Consider the following 10289-nt stretch of genomic DNA (forward strand, 5'->3'; position numbering starts at 1 on the left):
CTCACTCGCTCTGTGGCAAGATCTGTCACCTGCTGCAAAGTGGAAGTTGACTGCCGAGTGAATGCACGGGCAGGACGGGGCGCCCCGTGGGTAAGTGATAACCCGCCGCTGGCAGAATGCCGTTCTGTGGTTTTGACGGTGGCTTTGCTGTGCAAGGATTGAGCGGCCCAGGGAGACGGGGTTGGGGTATCGGGGAGGGGGCGGGACCCGCGGGCAGAGGGATGGAGGTGGAACAAAGCCACTGTTCGCCAGGCGCGAGCTGGGCACTTCCACATGGACGGGTCCAACTCCCACACCCCAACCTGCAGGAGCAACTTGGGGCCCAGGAGGCCCAGAGACGTTGAGGAACCTGTCCGAAGCTGCTCAGCAGAGCCCAGTCCTCAGGCTCCTGGATCTCTGTCTCCAAGGCCTGTGCTATGCGTCCTCACCTGGGTCTCCGGGGAACTCTTCCCAGGCGGGTGTAACAAGCTGGGGCTCAGAGTCAGATGGACCTAAGTCCTAATTCCAGCTTCGCTCTGTGTCATCATAGCAGTTATTTCTGATTTCAGCACGCAGGCCCCTCATCTTGAAATGGGACTAACAGAATGAGAACCACCCTGCGGTGGCCATGCGGAAGGGCCAGTGGAGCACAGCTCTCTGGGCCCGTGGGAATTGCCCCACACCTCTCCTCACCGGAAATGACCTCTCTACCCATTTCACAGATGAGAAAACGAAGGTTCGTAGAGGCAAAGCAGCCCTCGGGGTCACAAAGTAGCAGGCTTGTGTTTGAACCCAGAGGTGTCTGAACCCAAAGGGAGCCTTACTACACCCGCGTCAATACTAGATTAGTTAATATCATGATGACGGTGATACAATTACCGATCTCTTCTCCTGCTGACCCCTGGGGAGGCTCCCTGTCCCCACCACCCTCCGAAGTGGGTGGTGATAAGCCTCTGGCGTTTCTCAGGGTGGGGATCCTGGTGGGACCCCTCCAACTCTGCGGGGCAGAACACAGGTGGGCAGAGCAGTCCGTCCCCAGCCTCATCCTGGCCTGAGGCAGTGAGAGGGACCTGTCACTGGTCCTCCTTTCTTGCCCACCATGGGCCTAACAGGTTGTCACCTGTCTCCTGGCTTGCCCGTGCCTCCTGGACCTCCGCCAGCCTCTACTGCCTGCCTCGGCCGTTGGAGAAGGCTGAGGGCACAACTTGGCCCCGGGGTCTGGAAGCGCTGTTGGATGGGGAGAGGACTCAGGGGTTCCCCGGAAACTTTTTCTCTCTGCTCCAACTCTAGAGTCATGGTTTTGGGTGAAGCAAGAATTTAGCAGAGAGGCTGGGATCTGAGGCACCAGAGAGGAGGCAGAGCTCCGCCGAGGGGTTCCTAAGCCTACCCCAGGTGAGTACTGGAACTTATTTGATATTGCCTTGGTTGGTCTTCAAAACGTCTGTGGCCCCTGGGCCCCTTGGGACCCAGGGACAAAACCGAGCCCCAGAGTGGGACACGGCGTGCCCAGGCTGCACGGCAGGCTGGCCGCAGGCTTAGGGCATTTGAGACCAGGATGGGGATCATGTGCAGCCACGTGGAGCTGGGACTGTATCTCAGGGTGTCTGCCTCCCTGACCGGTGCTTCCATGCTCTCTGGGATGGCTCACCTTGCAGAATCCTGGGGAAACTTGATTTTCCAGTGGGGTACCGATGCCTGGCAATGTGGCAATGAGGCTATGAATGGGTGTCCTTTCTAGGGTGCTAGCAGGGAGAGTTTGAGTTCCTATGTTAAATGAGAAGCTCTCTGCGCAGTGTGGCCCCAGGGGCACTCACTAGAGGCAGGAAGGGAGCTGTTTCAGGACCCTACCACAGGGGCCCTCTGGCTCTCACTGGAAGGTGGAGAATTAAAATGAAGTAACGCTGCTCTCCGTGATGGTGGCCATATTTGATAATGGCTGCCATGATGGTGGTTACATTTCGCGTTGGCTGATGGCTGTGACATAATTGTGGAATTATGATGCTGGGCGAAATTATGCAGTGGGCTGACAAAATTCCTAGATTTTCTGCTGAGTTCCCCAGAGGTAAAGGGAACATGACAAGAAAAAGGGAAATCGAGTAGTTGGAAGGAGCTGGATGTGGTCCAGCTCCTCGTTTCATGGAGGAGGAAAGGGATGCCCAGTGAGGGACTGTATCCAGGGCTGTGCAATGAGTCTCCAATGGCAGCCAGTCTCCGGGAGGAAGCATGACCTTCCCTGAGGGTATGCTTTCCTCCAAACACCTTGTGTGGCAAGGGTCACAGCCCAAGGTGACTCAGCTGGTAAAGGGCACGGCCTGGATCTGAAGGCAGAATGTCTGACCCTGAATCCAGGCCCTTCTCTGCTAGGCTCTCTGAGGAGGGCAGCCTACATATTCTGTGAACTTTGTGATGGTGGGGACCAGGCCTGCCTCCTTCTCTGTTCTGGTCCCAGTGCCCAGCCTGGCCCTCGGTGCAGATGTTTTAGAAAGACTTATTGAGTGAATGAAGAAATAAGAGAAGGATGTTATGTTCATTGTCTATGCATTCACCCACCTGTCCACCCATCTACCTTGGACTGAATGTTTGTATCCCCCCCAAAATTCATACTTGGAAGCTATAACCCCCAGTGTGGCTGTATTTGGAGATGGGGACTCTAGAGGAATCATTAAATTTAAATTAGGTAATAAAGATAGGGCCCTGATTCCATAGGTTTAGTATCCTTAAACGGAGAGACCCCAGAATGCTCTCCCCACCCCTTTCCCTGAACACATACAGAGGAATGGCCATGCAATGACACAGCCAGAAGGCAGCCATCTATAAGCCACAAAGAGAGGTCTCACTGGGAACTGAGTCAGCTGGAACCTTGATCTTAGACTTCTAGCTTCCAGAACAGCGAGAAAATAAATTTCTGTTGTTTATGCCATACAGTCTATGGTATTTTGTCCTGGTGGTCTGAGCTGACTAGTGCACCTTCTATTCCCCTTTCCCCTTTTTTCTTTCCTTCTTTCCTTCCACCACTCATCCTGCCATCATTTCATCCTCCCTTCCATCCATTCATCCATCCATCATCTATCCATCCATCCATCCATTCATCCACCCATCATCTATCCATCCATCCATTCATCCACCCATCATCTATCCATCCATCCATTCATCCACCCATCATCTATCCATCCATCCATTCATCCATCCATGCTTCCATCATTTCATCCATCCATCCAGCCATCATCTATCCATTCATATATCATCCTTCCTCTCTCCCCCTCATCCTTTCCTTTTCCCCTTCTTTCGCTTCTCCCCTCATCCACCCATCCTTCTGCCTTATCTTTCCTCTGCCCACCCCTTATCCATCCTACCCTGGCACTGCTGGGATGTCCCGACACCCTCAGCCCACTCCCTGCACCACAGCATTACCCCAAACCACATCAAAACCCGCTCCTGGGGCTTTCAGCCCAGGGATCTGATGGGACACCTTTGTATATTTTGTATCCATAACACCTAACTGTGGCAGTCTTTCTTACTCGGTTGTCACACAGCAAAACTTTGTTAAGTCAGATCAAAATTACCCTCTAAATATAATAAAAAAAAATCCAGCCAGCCATATGTTCGTACGAGGTAACAAATAGAAAATTAATTTTATGTACATAAGTAGGAATGATTAAACCCCCAGCAGCTGTCCAGGTATCTCACGCTGCAGAGGCTCGAGCATTCAGGGAGGACTTCTGGAGGGGAGGCTGGCCTGGAGAAGCCAGGTACCTGGGGGAAGGGCCCCCAAGGGGAGCTTGCCCAGAATTCCCAGCCACCTGTCCCGCCTGCTCCACCTCAGCCCCTCCCAGGCTGGCTCCATGCAAATCACCCAGGAGCCTCATTTGCATACACACCAGCTCATTTCCATATCCCCCAGCTCTGGGTGGTGCAATTGCCACAGGCTGGCTGAGAGCAGCCCTTTTGTTTTCACGTGCCATTCAGGGAGCTGCTCCTTCCTCCTCCTCCTTGGGGGTGGGGGGGGGGGAGAAAGAAAGAAAGGGAGAAGAAAGAAAAGGGAAGGGGGCAACCCTTCAAGACAAAGACACAGGCGCCATCTGGGCGACAGGAAGAAAATGCCACTGTCTGGAGTTTGGACCCCGGGGGAAGCGGGAGACAGGGGACAGGGCCTTGGGGTTGGCTGGAGTGGGGGACATCTTAGACTTGCCAGAACTGGCTGGAGTCTCATCGTTTACTTGGCTCTGGCGTCCTGGGCAGGTGAACTTGAGGCCCATGCCTCTGTTTCCCGACCTGGGAAACCGCAGCCCCCCCCCCCCGCCCACCAGTGTGGGTGTCGCTGGCACTTAGCAGCTTCCCGGGCTCTACTCCTGTGTGGACCCCTGGCTGCAGGCCCCTGGTGGTGAAGGGTCCTAGAAGTGTCCCAGCTCTGCCCTGCCCCTCCCCCTCTCCGTGCCTTGGTTTCCCTGGGGGGGGGGGTAGGACCTTCAAGGGCGGGTTCCTCAGGTTCTCCCTTCCTTCCACTGTTCAGTGAATGGCAAAAAAGCCAACATAGAGAGCGATGATAACAACAATAGGAATGTTAACGGTGCATGTAAGTGAGAACCCAGCCCTGGCCAAGCTCTGCACCTGACTTTCCTCATTTTATCCTCCTCACCACCCAGTGGCCCAGATTTTACTACCGTGTCCATTTTACAGATGAGGACACGGAGGCCCAAACCGAGGCCTCGGACCGTAATTTCTGCAGGCAAAGCTCTTGCCTCCTAGAGGACTTGGCTCCTGCTTCTTCCTAGTCCCCTCCCCACCAGGCCCCTGCTTGCAGAGCAGCGGCTGAAGTGGAAGGGGGTGGCACGCTGGCCATGCCAAGGATCAGGAAGCTGAGGGTTGCCCTATCTCAGTGAGGCAGACCAGGCACGAGGGGCCTGGAGTTTGCTGGGCTAGAAGTTGGAATGTCTTATGGGTGGAGGAAAGACACAAACGTGGGCTCTCACACTTTGTTCCTGACCTTGTCATGTCCTTTCCATCCCGGATCCTGACCCTGCCTCTAAAAATACTTGCCCCTCATTTCTCATTACACCTCTCAGTTTCTCTCCTTTTCCAGGTTCCTGGTTGAGCGAATGTGGTGCAAAGGTCCTGTGGCCCACACATCTTTGGGTCTTTCTTCCTCTTCCTCTCATACATTTGCTTACATAGTGTGTATATGCGTGTGCGTGTGTGCGTGTGTGTATGTGTGTGTGACAATCCCACGAGCGGAAAGAACAGTTTTCAGTGCATGTATTTGTGTGTTCGTGTATGTATTAGGGCCCTTGTTTCTCCGTGGGGTTTAAGAGCATCGATTCTGCTGCCAGCCTCCCTGGGTTCAAATCTCAACCCTGCCAGCTGCCAGACGTGTGACTTCAAGCAAGCCATTTAACCTCTCAGAACCTCAGTTCCCTTGCCTGTAAAATGGGGATGATCATAGAACTTAGCCTTGTCGTGAGGATTGAATGAATAGCGCGTATATAACCATGGAGAATGGAATTTGGCTCGTATGAAGCTCTCCACGGGGGGTCAGCTGTGATGACGATGGAGTGTGTTTGCATGTATGTGTCGGCGAGGGAGGGGGGAGGTGGGTGCAGCGAGCTGGGTCCAGAATTTTATCCGAGCCGGCACATATGTTGGGCTTATCACACGAGCATATTCACACACGCCCGTGTGGGCGGATGTCTGTACACACATATGCTGGAACACATGAACACGCCTGTATTTTGTGCACCTGTGTGCGTTGCGCGTGACATACTTATTCATGACGGGCAGACGCGGCCTAGTCGTCCAGGGACGCTTGTAAGGTATGGATTTGTGCTTGCTCAGAATATTTCATATCAGTGTTCATTAACTTGATTAATACCTTCATTTGTCTGGAAGGGTTTGGAGGGAAATCTAGCCAGCTCTTTCTGCAGGAGGTGTTAGGATTTGTCTCGAGCCCTGCTGAAGACACTCATTTCTCTCTCTCTCTCTCTCTCTCTCTCTTTTCCTTCCATCCTGGAATCCGGAGTGATCCCCGCTCCCCGGTCAGGAACCAGAGAGTGGCTCATAGGACCAGGGCAGGACGGCAGAGCCCTCTGGGCGGGCGAGTAAGGCTTCTGCTGTCTGCAAGGCTGGATCTAGGAGCCGCTCTCTGGTCGCACCTGGGAACTACGTCCCTCCGCTGCACCCCGGGGGCCTGGGGCGGCGTCCGAAGCTCTTTATTTGGCCCCCGTCCTTCCCCCAAGTGTTTTCCCGAGGTTCACATTGCCGTTTTAAATTTAGCAACATGCAAAGCCTTGTGTAACCCTGGCTGATTCATCTGTCCAGGCCTGGCTCCTGTGTGGGATCCGGGGACCTCCTGGAACCTTTTTGGAAGGGATACAATTGGAACGATCAGGAGGGGGGGCTCGGAGGGGGACCCTCGAGTTCTCATCGGTCTCCTCCTAGAACACATCTCCTTTCTTAATCGTTCCTCCCTGTCTGAAAGCCTCCAGGCCACCTGGTCATCTGCCTGTTTTTAGGTCGGATGAAGCAGGTGCCAAGCCAGGAACATTCAGCTAGGCATCAGACATGCGGGTCTGAGACCTGGCTCGCCTCAGAGTCTCTATGCAAGCCGGCAAGACCCTTTGCCCCCGTGGACCTCAATTTCCCCATCTATCCAATGGGCTCTCGGCTCCTCCCCTGGTCTCCTTGAGGATGGTGTGAAGACAGAATGGATGGGAGCGTGTCTGCGATATGTGATCTTGAGTTTCCCCGGAGGCCCTCACTCTAGAAATCCGTGTGGATCCGTCTGCTGCGGGGCGGGGACTATAGGGTGCGGAGTGGGGGAGGGGGTCCCGAGAGGTCTTAATTTTTGTTCCCTCAGAGTCTGACGTGCAGAGGTTGCTATGCACGGGGTGGCCGCGGCATGACGGCCCCCAGGAGTGGTCACTTCTGGAATGCGGCCGGCCCAAGGTCACACAGCCGGCGAGGGCCAGCTGGTGGTCGCTCTGTCCGCTGTGAGGGCATAGACCCTGGTGGTGACACAGGTCACCACTGTGCAAGTCCTGTGTGCGCCTGTCCGGGCGGAGGAGGGTGAGGGATTAGCACCCAGGGACACACGGCCACTCGAGGAGGCTGCCGGCTCCCTGGGAGGCCTGGCGAGGCGGTCATCGGGCCAGCTGCTCTCGGGGGAGGGGAGAGGAGAACCTGACACCCCAGAACACTTGGCCGTGTCACTCCCAGGGGATTTGGTGGGTAAGCTAGTTGGGTACACGCTGTGCTGGGTGGCCAGGAGGTGGGGGAGTCGGTACATTCTTTGTGAGTCCAGCACGGTGCCAGGCACCCAGGAGACCCTCCACCCATATTTTGTATGAATAATAAAGAGGAAAAACTCTGGCTCTCCCCGCCTGACACCCCAAGCCAGGCTTCCCCAGTTCAATATATGCTCCCACCGTGATCTCACAACCTAGATCCAGAAGCCTGGGGGGCACCATGGCCCTCCATGCACCACCCACCTCCGAGGCCCGGTGGCTCCGCCTCCCAGTGTATCCAGACCCACCCTCTGCCCTCTCGCGCCCTCACCACCGGCTCTGCCTGCTCTGCTCCTCCTGCGCCTTCTGGTCTCTTCTCCACCAGAGGCGGAGGCCGTCCTGGCCAAGTGTAAGCGGTCACGTCAGCCCCCTCCTCAAAGCCTGTGGCTTTTAAAACCAAATGTAAACTCGGCCAACCACATGCCCTCGGCTTCTCGTTCCTCACGAGGCCCCGGGCCCATTGCTCTCAGCTGTGCTCCTTAGACATGCCAAGGTCAACTGGGCTCCCGCTTCAGACCTTTGCTCAAGGTTTGCTCTTTATGTTCCCAGGGCTGGTTTCTTCTTGTCTGGCAGGTGCCACCAGTATTTGAAGCTTTGTTCTTAGCTCCTTGTGGTTCTTTCTTGTGGTCATTATCTTGATATTAAGTTATAGGGACATGTCTGGAACAGGATTGGGATGACTCTGGGGGAGAGGAGAGGCCTCCCGTACTAGGATGGGCTATTTGCCATGTAGTCCTCCATTAAACTGTTATTCTCTCTCCTTCCCTTCTGTCCATCCATCCATCCATCCATCCACCATCCATCCATCCAATCATCTGTCCACCTGTTCATCTCTCCATCCATCCATTTATCATCCGTCCATCTGCCTATCTATCCATGCACCCATCTGTGGATCCACCCACCCATCCATCTATCCATTCATCTGTGTATCCATCCACCATCCATCTGTGTGTCCTTCCTTCCTTCCTTCCTTCCATCCACCCATCCATCCATCCACCCACCCATCTATCCATTCACTTGTCCATCCGTCCACCCATCTACCTGTGTACTTGTCCACCTACCATCCACCTGTGTATCCATCCATCCATCCATCCATCCTTCCTTCCTTTCATCCTTCCACCCATCCATCCACCATCCACCTGTATATCCATCCATCCATCCATCCATCCATCCATCCATCCACCCATCCACTGGTCCATCCATCTACCCACCTAGTCATCTATCCACCCATCCTTTCTTCCATTCATCCATCTACCCACCCATTCTCACAATGTTTATTAAGCTCTTTTTTCTCGACTGGGCCAAGATATACAATCTTGCTGTGCCTCAGTTCTCTTTTCTTTAGAATGGGACAAACATACCTCCCTCACAGGGCTGCTGTGTGGATCACATGGGAAAGGCGTGCATGGTTCCTAAGGTGTGCCTGGCACAGAGGAAGGGTTCAGCCAACACGTGTCTCGGAAGCCCTGGCACCACGATCCGGATTCAGGAGACGGGTGTCTACCCCCTCCTCGAGCCCCTGTGCCTGGAGAGCCTCTACCTAGTCTTCCTCAGCAAGTTCATGCTTCGAGGGCTCAGCCACGTCACACCACACCTGTGGAAGGGGAGGGAGGCCCCGCTGCCCAGGTGACCCCTGGGGCGTGGGGGCAGCCTGTCCCTTAGTCCTGGTGAAGGACCGTGGGGAGGAGGCGTCATGAGCGGCCAGGCTGTGTGTGGATGTGGGGCCTCTGTCTCCTCCGTATCTCTGCTCGCCTCTCTCTTCTGCCTCCCTGCTTCCCTTCTCTCGCCCTCCCCTCCCCCCTCCTCCTCCCCTTCTCCCTCCCCTTTCCCAACGCTCACTCTCTTCCTCTCACTCAACATCAGCAGCACCACCTGCTTCCCCAGTCTGGACCTGCTTGTCTCACAGCATCACACAATAACAGCCGTATTCTTAGACCCCGAGAGTGACCGACCGCCTATCACAGCTGAGCCGCACAAGGGCTGAGGCGCAGAGAACGCTGGAATCAGACAACCGCCGAGTGGAGAATCCTGGGAACTAAGCACTTGGAAGTCTGCAGTAGGGGCTCATCGAATCTCGGAAAACATGAGAACTTTGGGGCCACAGGATTTCAGAATCACGGGAAGCACTCCTTGGGGCCGGCTGCGCGAGGTTGCGACACCCCACCCCTGTATCGCCGCCATCTTTCTTTCGCGAATATTCAATGAGCACTTATTATGCGCCAAGCTCTGTTCCAGGCCACTTGGGGATAAATCCCTAAACTAAGCAGGCAAAAATTTCCTACCCTCTGGACTTCCCTCACAGAGGGGTCGTGACCACACGTAACGACCGACCTGGCAGGTTAGGACGTGAGTGCTGTGGGACTTGGCCATAGCTCAGTACCCCTGGTATGGTCCACTCCATAGTTTTTTGTAAGTTGGCTCACTTTACACACACAAATATTTTTTTAAATATATGTATATATATATATTTTTTTTTTAAGAGAGAGAGCACGCACGTGCGCACGCACGTGAGTGGGGCAGGGGCAGAGAGAGAGGGAGACCCAGAATCGGAAGCAGACTCCAGGCTCTGAGCTGTCAGCACAGAGCCCGACGCGGGGCTCGAACCCACGGACCGGACCGCGAGATTGTGACCTGAGCGGAAGTCAGACGCTTAAACCCCTGAGCCACTGGGGTGCCCCCACAAATATTTATATATTTAAAGGAAGTTTCCCATTGCTGATAATAATGGGAACCCAATATAAGTGACCACCAACAGAAACACCATGAAAATAAAACGCTGTGCTGAGACACCTGACTGGATGGTGTGCCTCCCCTTCCCTGAGATCTCGGAAGGCCTGCACCCCCTCTGTTGTGAAAGGCAATTGGAGGGTATGGGAGCCGCCGAAGACAGGAAGTTGTAAGGACAGAAAATAGTTGAGAAAGCACACGACAACGTTTAGACATTCCCTTCAGGCACCACTGAAATCCTCAGGCCTTGCTCAGCCCACCCCTCTGGGCCACTAATTAGCTGTGTGACATCAGGCATGCCGTGTT

General features: G+C 54.6%; 1 long non-coding RNA gene across 1 annotated transcript; it reads left to right on the forward strand.

Moving 5' to 3' along the window:
- Positions 1-225: 225 nt before the first annotated feature.
- Positions 226-9687, forward strand: LOC132665055 (uncharacterized). The gene is made up of 3 exons (XR_009603941.3): positions 226-715; positions 1270-1371; positions 9120-9687. It is a non-coding gene; the product is annotated as an uncharacterized LOC132665055 (long non-coding RNA).
- The last annotated feature ends 602 nt before the right edge of the window (positions 9688-10289 follow it).

This window comes from Panthera onca, chromosome D3, assembly GCF_046562875.1.
Source record: "Panthera onca isolate mPanOnc1 chromosome D3, mPanOnc1 haplotype 2, whole genome shotgun sequence".
Taxonomy (NCBI): Eukaryota; Metazoa; Chordata; class Mammalia; order Carnivora; family Felidae; genus Panthera; species Panthera onca.